This window comes from Melospiza georgiana, chromosome 8, assembly GCF_028018845.1.
Source record: "Melospiza georgiana isolate bMelGeo1 chromosome 8, bMelGeo1.pri, whole genome shotgun sequence".
In the NCBI taxonomy this organism is placed as follows: domain Eukaryota; kingdom Metazoa; phylum Chordata; class Aves; order Passeriformes; family Passerellidae; genus Melospiza; species Melospiza georgiana.
In genome coordinates, this window is record NC_080437.1 from 2,401,745 (window position 1) to 2,420,270 (window position 18,526).

Consider the following 18,526-nt stretch of genomic DNA (forward strand, 5'->3'; position numbering starts at 1 on the left):
AGTCCTGTTCTGCTGCCAGTGTAGGGCTTGGAGGTTTGCTGTAACAGCAGATGTGAGCAGAGCATGTTAAACCAGATTTGCTATAAGCACCCATTGCACTGGTTTAATAACCACTGGCGCCGCTGTGGATTTATTTGCTCTCCTAGCTGCTGTGCTTGTGATCAGGGTTGTGCTGTCACACCACGCTTGCAGTCGGTTTTTCCTGGGGTGATGCTTATCACTAAGGTTATCGTTTTGGGGGTACATTGTAGCATTGTCTTCTGATCCCATAGAACTGCTAGTCGTGACATTACCGTGATATGTGCCCTCTTTATTCTGGGAGCCATCTATTGGGAACTAACAACAATTACACTTTGGGGCTTTTCTCCTCAGAGAGCCAGCCTACGGGGCAGCAGCTTCCTGCACCTTCCGGTTTGCCTTTCAGAATCTTTTTTCTCCTCCAGCCTGATTACAGTAGCACTTGAAAAACTTTAAATACTTTGAATATCCTTTGAATACCCTAGAATGCAGCCTGTTCCTTTTGCTAGGAACCAGCATGCTGCTGAATATGGTTCAGGTCTTGTTTAAGGGAAACAACTGTTTAGGAATGCCTCCAAGAGATCTGTCTCAAGGCTGGATACTTACGAGTGTTGGGATAATACAGGCAATTGCTTAGGACTGTGCTGCTGCTACCATCTCTTCATTTCTCCTTCCTTTTCCCCGAGGTTCTCTAGCACACGTCTTCCCCCCGGGATGACTCCTTTGACTGTCCCCTGCTTCTGAGCTGCCGTTGCTGTCTCCTGCTAAATAATAAGAAGCTGCAATCACCTCCTATTTCTTTCTGCCCTCCTGCCATCCCTCATTTTACTGCCTGTGATGGTTTTGTATGGGAGGCATTCACAGAAGTGATGCAAAGCTTCCAGCCACTGGAAAGCTGGACACGCCTCTGTGAAAAACACATTAAAGACAAAAGAAACCCAGGAACTTTCTCTTTTTTCTTCTAGCCAGCAAAGAGGTCCCCGTGGTTATCGTTTGCTTATGCACTATTATTGGAACCAAATTATCCCTTATTTCAATCAAATTTTATTGTATCCAATTTTATTTGTTTTTTTATTTTAACCATTCAATTAAAATTGCTACTACTTTTAATATTGTTTGGGGTTTTTTTTATGATGGGATAATTGGGCAAACATAACAAGAGGAAGGAACAAGATGCATGTAGAGGAGCAACATGAAGAAGTCGAGGTCAGTGAAGAAGAAGTCAAGTCCCGGACAGGAGGGATGAGGAGATGCTTTTAGTTTTAGGCTGAAATCCTCTTGTAAAACTAGGGAGAAGGAACTCTTTTTCCCCTATAACACATGAAAGTATGGGGAGAAGAAAGTGTTCAAATTGTAGATATCGAGCAAAGGCCTCCATGCTGAAGTAAGCAGATATTAAAATAGCTGTGATCCTATAAGAAGTTTGAACAGAGAGAGAGAAAAGAGCGATGAAGATCTTGTGCCCCCAGGAAGAAAAGATGAAGATCTCTGTTCTTAGAGATTAGGATGATTTCAAAGATAGATAATGAGAACCTTTGCTTTTGAACAGCTTATCTTTAAAAGAGTATCCGAGTTGACAGTACAAGTTAACACAACTCATAGACACAACTGTGGGAAAAGCTTGTGGAAAATGGGATTTCATGATTGCCCATTTCCCCAGGCAGCTGATATGTGTGGAAAACTGAGAGCCATGAGAAAACTGTTTTCTTGTAGAAAAGTCTCCATAACATTATCAAGACAGACTTCTCTCCCTAAGTGAGCTGAAGAAAGACTATTCTACAGGTGGTAAATTGACTGAAAATTTTAGGTTTTGTCTCTACACTGTGAGTGGAAAAGAAAGGGTTGTGGGGGGAGGAGAAGTATCCTGAAGGTTTTGTTCTGATTCTTATTACTCTTTCTTTTAGTTACTGTTAATAATTTTTTCTTTATACCCTTTTAAAGTTTTGAGTCTGCTTTGCCTTTCTCCTAGTCCTATATCAGAGCAGAGATTAGTAAGTACATTCTAGTGAGTGCACTGGTGATTGGCCAGCACTGAACCCATCACATTAATGGGTGCATTGGCCAGGAAATCTCAAATTGGTGAGCCAAAACCAGTACATTGTCATTGAAAATTTTAACAGAGGAAGCACTCAAATGACTTTGGCAGAGCCACATAGAGTTTGTCCAGTGTAGGCAGAAAAGGTGCATTATACAGATGCACATGGTAAAAATCATTCCTAGGATGCTAAACCCTTATTCAAGCAAAGCATATATCCTTGCAGATTCCTTACCATTGGGATCTTATGGTGACAATAAGTAAAAATGTTCAAAAAGGGAGCATTACAAAATCTTCTTTGGTTGTGTTAAATGCTAAACTTGGAAAGAAATTAGGGTAAAAATGTATGTTAGGAAAAAACCTCAGGACCCAGAGCCCAAATGAAAACATCACTCAGGAATGAATTGTTCAAACCTGTAAGCTCACTTTTCTTGCTGCCTCTCTTGCCATACTAGCAAATCCTCAGTGATCATTTGTCAATTATGGGATCTTATTGCTGGAGAAAAAAGCTGGGAACATGAAGTACTGGTGTTTTCCAACTGAATCCTATATTTTTACACCACTCCTTGAACATGGCCCAGCACTGATGGACACAGGCAGTGCCACTTTAGGGAAACTCTGTCCAACAGCATGGAAAAGCCCTGAACTCCTGCTACTTGTAACAGATCTTCCAAAATGAACCTGAATCAAAACATTTCCTCCAAGACTTAACAAAACTCATATGCCATAAAGAGACACAAAAATATTAGGACACAATCTCATCTCACAAGTTACATCCAACTGAAACATTAAGAGCCCATCCCCAAAAGCCTGTGCTCCATCATCCCCAGTCCAGGCAGCATCACCCCACTACAGTTATTCACTATATACTATAGCCATGCATCAGTTAGCATGCTGCCTCATCCCACCTACTCAAAAAGTCATGGTATATATAATTTCTAGCCCTCTGTACTCACAATAATCCTTTGAGTTCTTGTTTATGGGCTGGCTTTAAACAATACAGAAGATTTATTGTCACAAATAAGTTTTACTGTCATTTTTGCTCAGTTCCAGTTGGGCAATCCACAGGCTGCATTATAATTATGTAGAAGTAGGGGGTCAAAAACTACAGATCAGGTTAAAGACACTGCAGGTGGGCAGTTTAATGAGTTCTTAATTGAGTAGTGGGAGAGCATAAAAAGGAAGTGCAAAGAGTGATTACAGGGCTCTTTCTGCAAAGGGACCAGTGGATGCACTGAACTCTATAATCAAGAATAAAGAAAAGAAAAGTTTACCTCTAATTTTCTCTGCACTATAGCCTTTGTTCTTCATGCTCAGAATGTAAGATTAAAACTTGTACCATCAAGTAAACAGACAAAATTAATATTTTTTGAGATGAGCTTGTTTTAAGGTTTAGCTTGCAAAACAAAAAACAAAAAAAAAAAAAAAAAAAAAAACAAATTAAAAAAAAAAAAAAAAAAAAAGAAACTAGATAAAAAATAACTTTGATCTGAAAAATACATTGCCTTCACTCCTGTCTGCAAATCGGTCAGATTCCTCTCTGGCTTCTGCTACTGAATTAACTTCATAGTGTAACTGCAGAGGGGAAAATGGAAGGAGACTCCATATGGAAGGGAAATGACAACTACTTGGGGTTTAATTTGATTTCTCTCCTCTCTCCAAGAAACAAACACCACAAAACCCCAAAGCCTCTTGTCTCTGTTCAGGGAAGCCACCTACAATATGACAGTGCAGCAATATTACTGCTTTGGCAGGCACTGCAGGAAAACAGTCACACATTTTCATAAATACTCAGGAGAATTTATATATTGCAGCTACCTGCAGTCCTGGATATCCTGGACATTGACTTCACCCCCACATGTAAATCTGAGAAGTGCTCAGAGCTACTTCCACCTTCATTGGAGCAAAAAAAGTCACTGAAAGCCCAGTGCACTATCACTTAGCAAAACTCTATTTATTTCTCAAAACAATATGACTAAAAAAAAGTAAAAAAATCAAGCATCTTCACTAGTAGTTCACTGCAGTTCAACTGTTTCTTGAAATGTCAGGGGTTTCATACAAATTTAGTATTTAGAAATCTGAAATTAATGAGAAAGCACAATCTGCCTCAACTTCCGAGGAAATAAGAAATTTTTATACATAAAGGTTTCTTCACTATTACCTCAGTTTTATGAGAAAAGTTTTTTATTTGTATAGATACATCAAACTCCTCTAATCACTTTGTATACTACATGGGCTTTATTTTTTTAATCTAAGGATTTTTTTCAAGTTCTTTTACATCAGGCTTTAAAACTTCAAAGTTTTTGTTGTTGTTGTTATTGTTTTCTCCCACAAACAAACTTTTAACCGCATGTTGCTGGCCAGCTACATTTCAGAAAGCCACAGCAGCCTCAAATTCACCAAGCTGGTTGCAGTTACTGATTTTCTCCCAGTATTGTGGGCTCTGTTTCTGACTCCAAGAGTCCTTACTGTGTTCTGTACAAGCAAACAAGCACATTTGTCCAGGAGGTGCCCATTGGCATCACCACTTTACTGGTTTCTGAAATACCCCCACATTAGTGCTCCCTAAATGAAGGTCAGGTTCTTTAACCTATTATCCATCATCATTACTTACTATCTCATGGGTAAAGCAACATGTGTTTTTTTAAAGCAATTTGCTGATAGCAAAATCTACAATGGAAATCTTTAACTGCGTTTCAAAGGATCTTGTCACCCACATCAGGATTGCACTTAAATACTAAAGACCAAAGCTCAGATCACAGATCAGGGAAATTATTGTTATAAACCCCAGCCAGAAAAATGAATAAAAGGCAGCTCACAATAACTTTTCAGGGAGTGAAAGAAATACATGAGGTCATTTCATGTTGATTGTGCCTTCTGTTTTTTTCTTTGATATTTCACAATTGTTTCAAATTCAGCTCTAGCAAGTGAATTCTCCCATCCTGGGGATGTTGATGCAACTACCTTCGAAAACCACCAGAAGACAAGATTTCAAGGGTTGTGCTTTCCAAAAGGTATTTTTTGTTTAATAAACTTTACTTCTTCATATCCTATCCCATCTCTGAAGCTTTATTGAGCAAGACCTAAAAAACTGTTACTATGCACAGTCTTTTTAAACTATGAGTTTATATTTTGTTATTAAATCAATATGAAGAGCTGATTTTTTTCCTTACATCCAATTAATAGATTGTAAAATCCACATTCATGGACTTCAAGCCTAAAGGAAAAAAAAAATCTGATATATCTAGTTTATGGAACACTGGGAAAATTTGTCCTGCCCTTCCTTCCAGCTAAATAAACACCCTCAACCTGTGTATCTCCAAATTCAGGGCTTCCTGCCAGCTTTCCAAATCACTAATACATTGATTGCAAAAAGCATTGTTAACAGTTGCTGAGATTATTTTAGGTTGGAAATCTGCAACATTTGAAGACTTCAAATCAGGAACATTCAGAGAAAACACAGCCTAAAACAATAACAGTTTTAGTTATTTTGTTGTGTTAAATAGTCTAAGGCCAAAGGAAGTTTAGGGTAATAAAAGAAAACTTGCTGTGAAGATAATTACAGGTAACTGGCCAGGCCCTGGATGGACCAGCTGGCCTCCATCCAGGGATTCCATCAGGATTCATGGTAGCAACTATCAGAAAAAAGTTGCTGTAAGGTGACCTGTTACTGCAGTTACTACACCAACATAACCAAACCCAAACAAGCACCGAAACAGAGATGAGCTCTTAACCACAAACCACTGCTTAACAAAAGAGAGCTGTTCACAAGCTGAACCAAAGCAATATCTAAGAGAAATCTAAAAGTCTAACTGCAAAGTTGTCCCTCAAAACCAATTAAAACACTCAACAAAACCACTGATCTGCTGAATTCACAAGCATCAATCTGTAGAAATTGCAGTGTTTAGTTACACATCCCAATTTAAAAATTCAACAATTTAATTTTTCCTGTGACAACATCTAGATATTTGGAAAATGAGTTATTATCCGATGAACCAAAATCTTGGAGTTAAATACGCCTTCCACATTCTTATCACAGATTGATGAGTCCGCTTATACATCCTAACTTCTTTCTCTGGTGGTGTAACTTCATGCTGAAAAAGATAATTCTGCATAACACATCAGGTTTTAGATAGCATCTTCTCATTTTTGCTCTAAGACATTATCACTGCCTATTTCATTACATCATATCAATGGAGGTTCTATGTGGCAATGCCTGATGTGGCACACCATTTATAAGGTAAAATTGCAAATAAAGCCCTTTACCTGTAATTTAGGCTTAATACCAGAAAAGCTCTATCATCTACTCCGGAGTAGAGACACACTTTTGGTTCTGCCTTGGTTTCATTTTATCTTCTCACTATGCACAGAGATAGATAGAGACAAAGCAAGGGATATCTATTGATATACAAAAGAGACAAATTTCTATCCTTTCACCTTTACTATACAGTAGCTGTGCAGAAAACAGCTTCTTAAAGAAAATGCAAATTGATGTCTGAAACTTGTTTTGAAAAGCCGCCCTGTACCATAAATTCCCAGGGATGGATAAATCAGAGATAGCTATTTTTATAAAGCAATTTTTAAGAGGAAATAATCAGTGGGACTATTAGTCTTCAACTACTTATTGCTGCAAGGACTACAGCTGCCCACACTTCTGTGAGTGAGACAAATTGAAGTGGGTAAATATATTGGAAAAAATTGTACAATCAACTAGTGCCAATTTTTCGATATTAACTCCAATTTACAAAAAGGCTACTTTTGTAACATCGTTTTGTGAAGTTACAAAACAGTTTTTCTATTTATTTCAATCAGGCATGTTAATTAATTTCAGCCTTTGGCAGTCATGTCACCTAAAAGTTTGTATCATTGGGGTATATATCTATTTTTCTGTATCCCATTCATATGAGAAAAATTGACAAAACCACAAAAAAGTTGGAATGATAAAGGTTGTCAGGGTAACAAATTATGCACACAGGCAAAAGGGTAAAATATAATTATGCAGATGGCAAAATAAAAGAAGGTAATTTACAACTGCTGCAGAAAATTACTGGCTTAATAAGCATATCCCATAAATCAGTTAGTTAACAATCTAATTTATAACTTTCTGGAAAAGTGCAAAGACAAAGTAGAGACTAGAAGGAGTTTAAGTGCCTCATGTCTTTCAGCAATGCACGTACTAAGGACAACATTTATACACCAGCAACTCATTAAGTAATTTGATGCCACATGATTACCCCACTCCCCTCTGCCCTAATAAGCAATTACTTCTTCTGATGACTGATTCTTTTGAACAGGGAAAATAGGAAAATGTTTGCCATGCAGAAATGGCAGAGGTCCATAGGTGTGAGGTTATCAGCTGAAAACCCATTATTTTTTACAAACATCAGCAAACACTCCTAAGGCCACAGTGACTGAGGCCCTCCAGTGCATTCTTACAAGTCCATTGGAAAGCACCATAGGAACTGAGACCTGTCTTCTCCCTGCACACCAAGAGGCACATCTGAGTATGCTTTTTTGAAAAGCTACACAGAATTAACTATTTTAATAATAAGACACTTAGAGGGATTTTAAAAAATTAAAAAAAAAAAATTGGTAACTCAGAAGGAATGAGTAAGGTCATGGTAGTTTCTGAGCCCCTAATTTAACAAATTAATCCATCACAACATGAAAGTTAAACATATCTCTAAGTCCTACTGACTTGCTGAAGATTCAGTCAAAGGTTTAAAGGGGAAAGGGAAAAGACCATGATTTTTGTGCACAAGGGTGTTTGAGAAGGAGTATAGGTGTTAGATTAAAAATAAAAAATGCAAGAACACATGGCACACACAGAGAAGCTACCTGACACTGAGGCGTTCAGGAAAGGTTTTAAATTTCCAAGGAAAAAAGTGATCACCTGTGTGGCATACCGATAATACCAAACAGTAGCGTGGAATACAGTAGGGTGCAGGAGCAGGTACAGGTAGAGATCCAACATTCAGCACTGTGACTGCGGTGGTAGAGCTGCAGCATTTGCTGCAAGGAGGGAAGCAGCAGACTTTGGAGTCTGTATTAAGGTTTCAGAAACATTCTTGGCAGGAATAAATAAAAGGTAACTGCAAGGGCAGTTCATTTGTGACATTAAGTCATTAGACTGATTATGTGTCCATCTGCTCTGCTTTGCAAATTGGCCTTCTGTGAGTATTAGCAATCATAAACTCGGATATATTGTGACAGAGGCTAGGAAATACATGTACAAACAGTCATGAGCACGGCCCTGGGAGCATTACAGCTACTCAGTGTCATAAACGCTAATGACTGAATCATGCAATTAGCTGACTGCAAGTAAGCACCTTCAGAGAAAACAGAATACATGACCTACATCGAGGAAATAAAGGGGTTTTCAGTGTAAATATGTGTAAAGGCCTTTAGTCTACCAAACAGAGAGAGCTGTCGGTGAGGAGAGGGCTCAGCACTGTAACTGTTTATCGGCACCACCACCTTGGCATCACTTCTCACTTGCACAGTGGATTCCATTACAGACAAAGGCACCAGTCCTTTGGCTCTGCTTCTCCTTCCACCCGCGGGTCTGAACCCGTGCTTGTCTCTGTGCAGTAAAATGTAGCAATACCAAAGCATTGCAAAGCAGGCTCTGACCCTGCCCTGGAACAGGGGCTCCTCTGCTGCAGAGCTACACCCCCTTCGCCCTCTCCTTTGTGTATAGGGGTCCAAGAATCCTGTTCCATGTTGGCATCAGCTCAGGGAGCCAAATCCATTCCTGCCACCCTCACAGGGATGAGCTTGGTGCAGGTGTTTAAGATCCAAATGAAAACCGTGTTCAAGGAGTTAGAAATCCTCTGGATGTCAAGGAAGGAGAACCCCTCCAAGAGCCATTTACTGGTTTGTACATGATGACAGCTGATAGTTGAATTATTTACAGAGTGAGCAATTGTACTGCAACAGTATTTTGGTTAGCTATGTATTCATGTCAAGGGAAGCAAAAATAGTACAGTTCTAATGGATACATTTCCATTAGTACATTCTATGTTTTTCTCATTCTGCCCTAAGGCTATCATTAACTATGGTAACGAAGGAAATTAAAATGATTCCTGTTGCCTCTCTTCTTTATTAATATTTAATGATTTTTAATTTGAAAGCTTTAATCCATTCTTTCATAAAAAGGATAAAGCAGTAATTCTTAAAAGCTTTTTGCCAATTTTTTTTCAGTCATGCCTTTATGCAACAAATTACCAAAACCCACATAGGAATTTTGTTTCTTGTACGTACTTGCCTGTTTCATCAGTATTCAGAGAACTAACTATGGGCTATGAACCTGCACCCATCACCAGCACAAGGAGTGATTCAATACAGCACATATGCACATCGCTCTATAAGCAAATAATTACGTTGTTTCTTGTTCAACAAAGCATTAAAGCAAAAGCCATTTACTATAAACTGTGCTCACTGCCAGGAATAATCTTTCTGTTATTTAAATGAGACTAATAAAGGTAGAAAACATGCAGCCTATGAGTGGTTTAGGAGGAGAATCCAAGCTTGATGGGCTTTTGTTTTCATCCAGCCATGAAAAAAGGGGAGGCAGACATGGATTGTGGAAGTCCATCCTCTGCGGCTGGCTTGGGAGCTAAGGCCAGGCTGACCTCAACACAGACATCAGTGCCTGCTGAGGGAGGGCATTGCTGGGGGCCAGAAGCAAAGCTTTTCACAGTCTCTCTAGAGATATGCTGTCACAATTCTCACCAAAAACCATTCACCACCCCCATCCTTATCCAGGTCTGTCACATGGTTCCTTCCCACACTGGTCTGGTCTTTGGGGTCAGCACAAGCATCTGCCTTGGTCACTTCAGAGCCACGTAGAAAACAGGTAGAGAATTGAAAAAAATAAATCACTCCCCACCACCCCAGCTGAGGAGCTGAAGTAGCTCATTTTCTGATTTCACATTTCATTGACCTTCATTAAATACACTGCCCTGAAGCCTTCCAAGTACTGACCAGACATGAACTGAAGTTAGAGTGGCACATATAACCCAAACTACTCTTCTCCTGGAAAGTGGTATTTGAATAACACACAGAGAACATTAGAGCATGAGAACCATTAGCTATGCCTAGTCCTTCATGTGTACTGAATTTCCTCATGACACTTACCAAAACACAATTAGTCAATATTTTGAAAAATTTTTTTAAATATATTAAAAATTTTGCATCACGACAAAAGTTTGGAACAATTCTCCTCTGGATACAAATGAGCAAACTCCCTTTTCCCTAGACACAGCAGCCATAATGTATGGAAGGCAGGTCTTTCTGAGTCCTAATCAGAGGGGGCAGGGGTGGGACACACCATCTTCCAACTTCAGATGAGAAGGTATGTGTAACAGAAGCTACAGGGTATGTTTTAACAGGCAGGGTAACTGCCTCCAACAAATATATATGTCTGGGTATTGATTTGCAAAATTCAGATCTTCTGATTCATCCACCTTTCCCACTGGAACTGTTCCATTATGTATAAACACCCACATATTTGTTTATACACACATCTTCTGCAGACAAAGAGAAGAGGAACCTGAAGGCTGGGTCTGTTTTTGAAGTGAGGAAAGCTGAGTCAAGTCTGCACTCCAAGAACAGCAGGATTTTGACCCACACTGATCTTACCTCCCCACAGGTCACCCTGTAGACTCAGCTGCTGGGCTATGCTGATAATGGCTGGAGTTACTTCTTTGAACAGAACAGCTAAGAAAAGCTTCAAGTTCAATTAACTAGCTTCCATTTCATTTATCTATCTTGAGTGAAGAAAAAAAAAAATAAAACCCCTGACCCAATTATTTCATACATAAAAGAAGCCTTTGTAGCAGGTGTAATATTCCTAAGAGGTGATTAATGAGAAATATACATCAGACCTTAACAGGAATGAGGCTTTGATGTTACTGGATTACCTGGCGTGCCACTGAAGAATAAGATATCAAGGGAAAGACTGAGCAGGCATTGCATGTCTACTGGGGGATGCTACAATTGGATAGGACACAGGCTCCTGGGCTGTTGTATTCAACCCAACGGGCAAACACACAACAGGACACCCATAACCCACAGAGCCAGGTTCCCCCAGCTCTGCCCAGAAAGGACCCACCTTCCTGCTAACTAGGGTGGGCTTTGGCTCCAGGGAATTTACTTCAGCACCAAACCCTGCCAGGTTTCACAGTCCTTAGGATAAACTAAACAACATTCTAAACAACAGCTAAGGTAGAAATAAAGTATGTTTTTAAAAGCCAGTGTCTGAAAAATATAAAGTAGGTTTTTCGTTTCTCCAGGACATGGAACTTACCTGAACCAAGAGGATGTAAACAGATTTCCAAGAAATGTAGCATTCAGAAGAGTTGCTTGATCAGTCAGTCTTTAAAATTCACAGTGATAGGGGATATGTGTGTGAAGGCCATTTGATCAGGATGAACACAGCACTACTGCACAAAATCATCATAGTTAACCAGAGGACCAACGAAAACTCCCTCTCTTTTCCAAAAGCAGAGGGAACTCCTTTTGCCTTGGGCTCTCCAACTTGCTTAAACTTAACTTTGCCATCTTTCTTTCTATTACTTGACTGGCACAGTGAGAGTTCTCCCACTTTGATTTATTGTAGCCACAGGAATGGGAGCAACTATATATTCACATGTCTTTGTGCATATAGCAATAATCACAGGAGGAAACACATCTTTACAATAAAACCTTTCCAAATTCAAAACAGAAAATGGCCACATTCTTCACATGCAATATCCTGGTAATGAAAGAGGTAAATGACCAAAAACTGTAACAGACAGGAAACCATACATCCTTTTTTTCATTTCTTGCTATTTAAAAAGCCTACAAAAACCCCTCCAAAATACAGCTGCCTATTGCTGTATCAAAATGAATATTTTTCAAATGCAACAGCATCTGAAAGGCTAAAAGTGTTCTCTTGTTTCAGACTCAAAAGTGATTTTCATAGTTGAGTATATTACTACTGTTTAACAAGGGAATAAAAGCATTTTCTGAGTGAACATCTAATTCCCTGTGTGAGAGCCAATAAAAATGAACCAAGACACCAGCCCCCAAGGAAAGCAGGTAGGGCTGCCATGCTCCAAGACAGTTCTTGAGCACTTCCCATAAATTACCAACATTGTGCCATGCCTTTATGCACCTACTGCAAACTGATTAAAATCTGTGCATTATATCTACTTGTACTTGAACCTGGCTTAAGTTCATGTGAGTTTGGGAGGGTTGTACTTGCAAAAAACATTAACAAAATATTAATACCCACAGGCTGGCTGAGATTAAATCTTAAACATAAACTGATGGCATGGGGGCAAGGGGCAAGAAGGAAAAAAAAAAAAAAAAAGAGGAGGACAAGGAAAAGAAATGAGCTTTGTACAGCAGAACATGATGAAAAACTTGTCACTGAAGCATCAGCTTGAAACACCAACACCTGCCCTGTCAAACCCTGTTTAGGAACTGTACACAGAAGTGACTAATATTGTACTCATTGTGGACAACGCTTTCCAACAAAAATGTGAAACGTGTGTGCTGATTTTTCACTGCAACAGGAATGTGCTTTGATCTGTTTCTCAATGTATTAGAATTATTATTGCATAGAGGTCTCTTTGCAATGTAAGAAAAAAGCAGTTTTAAACAGAGAATACCAGAATTAAAATCTCCCTTTATGTACACGGTTTCCAGCAGTATTGCAAACACCCTACACAGTTCAAACCCAGTCTAGACGCCAGTGCTCTGCAGAAGCAGAGAATGCCTGTACTGGTTTAAGCTTTGATCCTCTTGACAAATTTGCTAACAAGAGAGTTGACTGCTGCCTGACTGCTTTTATGGATGTTTGTGAACTCCATTGGTTTGCCCAGCTTAAGTAATAAGAGAGATTTTGACATTTACCTGTCAAGAGACCACAGGGTTTTCACTGGAAGAGAAGAGGCTTTCACCTCAGAGCTCCACATATAAAAGAGCTTTAACAAATTTCCAATTTAACAAACTGGATACACCCAAGCCTAGAATAATCCCCTCCTTGGCACCAGACACATTAGCACACTGTGTTAACCAAGGAGCTAAGGGACAGATGATACTTCTTGAAGACTGAACACCTGAAATTTTAGTGTTACTTTTATAAATAGTGTCGACTTCATGACGTAGGTTATCAGCTGTTTTAAAATATCGTAAAGGCGCAAACTAAACCCTTTTTGAAAGACCAGGACTGAGATTACAAACAACACCAGTTCAGTCCCCTAACGCAGGTGATTTATGGTACAGTCTTGATCAATACAACTGGGCCATCCTGAGTCTCATCTGAGTCTACTTCATCCTTGACATCCTTTACAGAGATTAAGCTGGATTCAACTAATGAGGAATTCAGTCAATTTTTTGTTTGTTTTGCTTACTAATTCTGTACATTTTAAATCTTGCTCTGGAAGTCTTAGTTTCTTCTGTGTGCTTTTCACCGTAGAATTGAAGATAACCATCCAAAATAATTTTTGCAAAGAGTACTCTTTTACACAATTGCTCTTCACCAGCTTCAGTGCAAAGTCATGTGAGTTAATTTGTGGCTCTTTAACATAAAGGCTGTTTAATTTGACTTAGCTGACTTTGCAATGAAGCAGAAAAGATCACTGCATGATGAATTCCACAAGGATGAGATGACACAGCTTTTAGCATATGGAAAATAAGAAGCTGATAAGAAAGTGAGGGGAAAGGCAGCATTATCTTAAGTACTGCAGCTGTTCCTAGACTGGAAAAATATATTCCATGCCTACTGCACTTGAGCTTTCTTTTCCAATTTCTCCTCAAATTGACTGCACCTTCAGGACAGCAGTCTTAAGAATGGGAATCATCTGAGGCACATACAATCATTCTCTCCCCAGAGCATTAGAAACTCAGCATTTTTAAAGCAAACATGGCCCTGGTTTGTGTCATGGTTACGAGTGTCCAGAAAGTGAAAGTGGTTTAGCAAAAAGCTTATGAGAAATTTTGTGTCAAGTCACTGATCTCACCATTGTTGAGGAGCTCACCAGAGAAGGCCAGGCAAGGAGTCCATTTCCTGTGCAGAACCCAGCCTTAGGAGGAGGTGGCCTTGGCATTTCCATGGCGATGGGAAGTGTGGGAAGCCCCGACAAGGAAGGTGAGGGAGCAGTCCCAGTGACCACATGGCGTGGCACCATGGCTGTGGGATTCTCACCTAGCTTGGTGGTGCAGGGAGCGATTGGACTGGCTGCCACAAGGTCTGGTCCTCCAGAGCAAGGCGGCATGGTGTACCCACTTGGACTGGCGATACGACAGCCCGTGGCAGCTGGATAGTGACTCAGCTTGGCACAGCAGTCTGGAGTGGGCACAGAGAATCTCGGCGCTGCCAGAGCTGCACAGATCATTGGAGCCATGTTGGTCACCATGGCTCCACATGCTGGATTGTGTAATCCATTCTGCTGTCTCTCTGGGCATTGTCAGCAGCTGTGGCTTAGGCAGCCCTCTGATTGTCTCTGTTTGCTGGGATTCCCCCACTCCCTGGGGCTGTGCTGCTCCCCATGATTGCCCTGCAGCGGTCAGCCGCAGTTTCACTTCAGTAGGGGCGTTTTCACAGTGGACAAGGCCGGCCAGCACCAGTGCAGGGGGGCACAGTGAAGTGGCTGTGCTGCCACTGTAGCTTGGCAATGCTGTGTTTCACTGCCACCTTGCCCTGAGGGGGATTGTCCTGCAAGAAGAGCGTTCTGGTGTGTGCTGGCCCTGTGGCTTAGCACAGTGGGAGAATTCCCAAATCGGCATATCATCCCTGCCCCGTGCAGCTTCCTTGCTCTGCACGGAGGTTTCATGACCCTCGGTGGATGCTCTGCCCATCCTTTTTTGCCCTCATAATTTATCTGTTTTAACAAATCCAGGACGATTCTCCATGGCTTTATAACATTGATGGCTGTGTCATTGCCAGTGGAAGCTGCTGCACACATACATTGTTACGGATGTGAACGAGGCCAAACTTTCTCCAGAGAAAGAGGTTCTTGTTTATTAAAATAGCTACAAGGAACGGACTGCCCAGGATAAGCCCAGGCACCCACACAGCGAGCCAAAAACGAAAACAGTGGGCTCACCCCAAGTGCACTGGGTTCTCCCAAACAACAAGTACCCCAAAAGAAGAAGAACCCCGACCCAAATGAACTCCCCACATTTATAGTCCCCCTCGAGTCCAGGATTGGTGCATTTTGGATCCTCATGATGATTGGTCCATTTCCAGGCTTCTCATTGGTCTTTACCGCTGTTCATTCTGGACCAATCGTTTCTGCAGGGCTTCGAATGATTGGTCAGATGTTTCATCCAATCTCTCTTTGACCTTGCCTTGCCCCATCAGACCCCTGTTTCACCAAACCCTGGACCCTTCTAGCACATTCTTATAAGCCCCTCCCCTTCAACATAATACAAATAATAGAACATAATTAATACAATATAATTTAACTATATCCTATTTTAACTTAACTTTTACCTATAACATACGTCATCCAGCCTGATGCCAAATCAATAAGTGTAATGATGTTCCTTTGGACGCATCAATTTCATGGCTCTTGCACCATGTGAGCAGGGCTTGCAGAGCCCGCTCATTGTAATGAATCACTCTTTTTTTAAGAAAGGAAGTCCATACCTAAGAATGGAGTCTTCAGGTGCTGAAGTCCAGGTCCCCATAGTCCTGATGACAATTACAATCAACAAAAACAGGGTTGGAAACTCCGCTGCACTCTGCTTTCAGCTGAGGGGAATTTCACTGCAGCTTTCCACTGCAGTAGTTCCACTGCAATACCATTATTTACCCAGCATTTCTGGCTCTGATGCTGTGTATTCTGGCTCTAACACCAAAGTTCCAGTTCTGACACCAAAGTCTCAGCTATTATGCTGAAGTCCTGCCTATTATGCTGTTTGTTCCAGTTTTGACACTGAATTCCCAGCTCTACACTGTTTGTCCCAGTTCTGACACTGAATTCCCAGTTCTAATACTGAATTCCTGTCTCCACACCATTTATCCTGGTTCTGACACCGTATTCCCAGCTATTACACCATTTGTTTCCCTTGCTCTGTGTGCCGGATCATGTCGGGGTCACCACATGTGAGTGCATGGGGGAGTGGGTTGGCAACAGACACCACTCACCTGATGTTCAAGTGGCAACAGATATCATTTATAGTCCAGCTCTTCCTTATAAAGGGCATTCAGAAAGCCCAGTCTGGATAGCCTATTGCTCTGATCTTTATGCCCCCCAAATCTTGTACCAGTGATATGCCTGCAGCCTTAGGAAAGATGTGATTGGACGAAGCCCCTGCTACTCAACCTGGTTAATTTGCCCAGTACTAGGGGCTGGTTAATTTGCCTAGTACAAGCCAGCTTGTACTGTGAAATGTGGCAATATGTGTTCTTTATGTTGTGCCCACTTACAATTATATATTTAAAGAATTAATGGTTAGAATGTTGCTATTAATACATTATCTAGTTCCAAACATCTTTTAATAAACCAAAATGGTATTTTATGAGGCACAATTAAAAGTCACCATGTCTGACAAATGTGATAAATTTATAATCACAATCTTATTATAATTAAAACAGAAATATTGACGTGAAAAACCTATATCCAACATTCTCAATAATCTCTAATTAGTCCATTTGCAGCAGCTTTTAACTGTTGTCTAGTAAAGCTTGCACTTCTGTTTAAAAATGAATTAATTTTGCAATGCGTGCTATAAATTTGAAACTAGAAACCACACACTGATCAGGAACAAAAGGCGATTCAGCGAGTGCAAAGCATCAGGCTACTGCCACACCTTCTCACCTTTTTCTGAGATGCTTTTGAAGTGAGAGTCCTGCAGCTACAGGGAGATGCTGCAGGAGCTCCTGGAACACCAAAGCCAGTGCAGGAAGTGACCTGGATGAGCGCTCAGAGACATGGAGCTGACACAAATAATCTTGAAGAATGAGCTGCATCACTAATTATGGAATTACAGTTTTGGTCAGTAATTACAGGATGCAAATTTTTGCTTTTAAGATTATTTCAGTTGCAAAGCCAGGAAGACCTTAGCACTGTTACACCTTTCATCTGTTAATTGAGGTCATTCTGTTCCTGGACCTCTTCACTGGACATTCTGAGTGGCCTGTTAACAGAGCTAAGTGAGTAATACTGACGAGCTATCAGTCACCAGGCAAAGTTGTCCAGGAGGATAGGGGATCCAGGTCTAGACTCACTATAATTAGGGCATTACAAAAAAACCAAGACAACTCATGGATCATCCTGAAGATATTTGTTTTGGTGTCCAACAACCTGTTGAGTCACCAAAGCAGTTTTCTTATTGCAGCAGTTTCCTGGTTCCATGGAGTCAGGTGTGCACTCATGGATAACACTTGTTCAGGGGAGATGCACTTAAGTGCATGAATTTCTCTTCTACAACCTTATTCTATCACGTAAATCTTCCAAGTGAAACTTCAAATGCAGTGTATTTCCCCATGGCCACTGATAAAATTCTTTGAGGATCTCCAAGTAAAATAAACTGATCAATTGAGGAGCAGTTCAGTATGCTAAGCATGAACAGTGCAGATTGACTTAAAATACATTTATGATTCCTTCTGGAAAGAAATGGAGTTGTAATTGAAATTTTTTCATTCACTGCCCTGAGAGAGAGAGAGAGAGAGTGTTAACCCTGTATGGGTGACCTACACTGCGTACAACAGACTCCAGGTCACACACTGAGCAACCATATATCCATTTGGAAACTCAGATTAATTTTAAATGGGACTCTTACTTGGAGATGAAAATTTTCAGTGGAAATCCTATTAATTCACATACACCTTTCCTGAGAATCCTCGTAACCAATACACAGTAATGTTATCCTAAGGGATTGCGACCTATGCCAGAGTGTTAATTTGCAAGTTGCAGCAAAGTCAATCAATTTCTTGTCTACCTCTGCACATAGACCCTTTCTACAACCCCCTTTTCCCCCCTCTACTAAGAAAAGTCTAATTTAAGATAATTTGAGTGTGTTTCCTATCTATAGGGAAAACATAAGTTCATTGCAACTTCCAATAAGAAAAGAACAGGACATGGTCTTGAGCAACAGAAGGAAAGAGACTCCAAAAGTTTAACAGAATAGCAATGTTTTAAGAAGGGAAAACTTCACCGTATACCTAAGATAGCACCATCCATTCAGACCTACCTGTTCAACAAAGAATTATTGAGCAGTCCAGACATTTGTCTGAGGCAGTAATTTGCCTTCTACTCTAGGAGACCTACAGGAGCTCTTAAAGATTTTTACCAACATCTTGGTCCCTGTCATCCCTAGAAAATACATTTATCACTTTTCCTGTGCTGCTTTTCAGCTGCAACCTCAAATTTGCACAGCAACAAAGGAGACTGTAAGTAAGAGCTTTGAAGGCCAACCTGAACAGTGCATCTCAGTACTCACAGGTGGGAAGAGCAGGGCATCCACAGAATTACC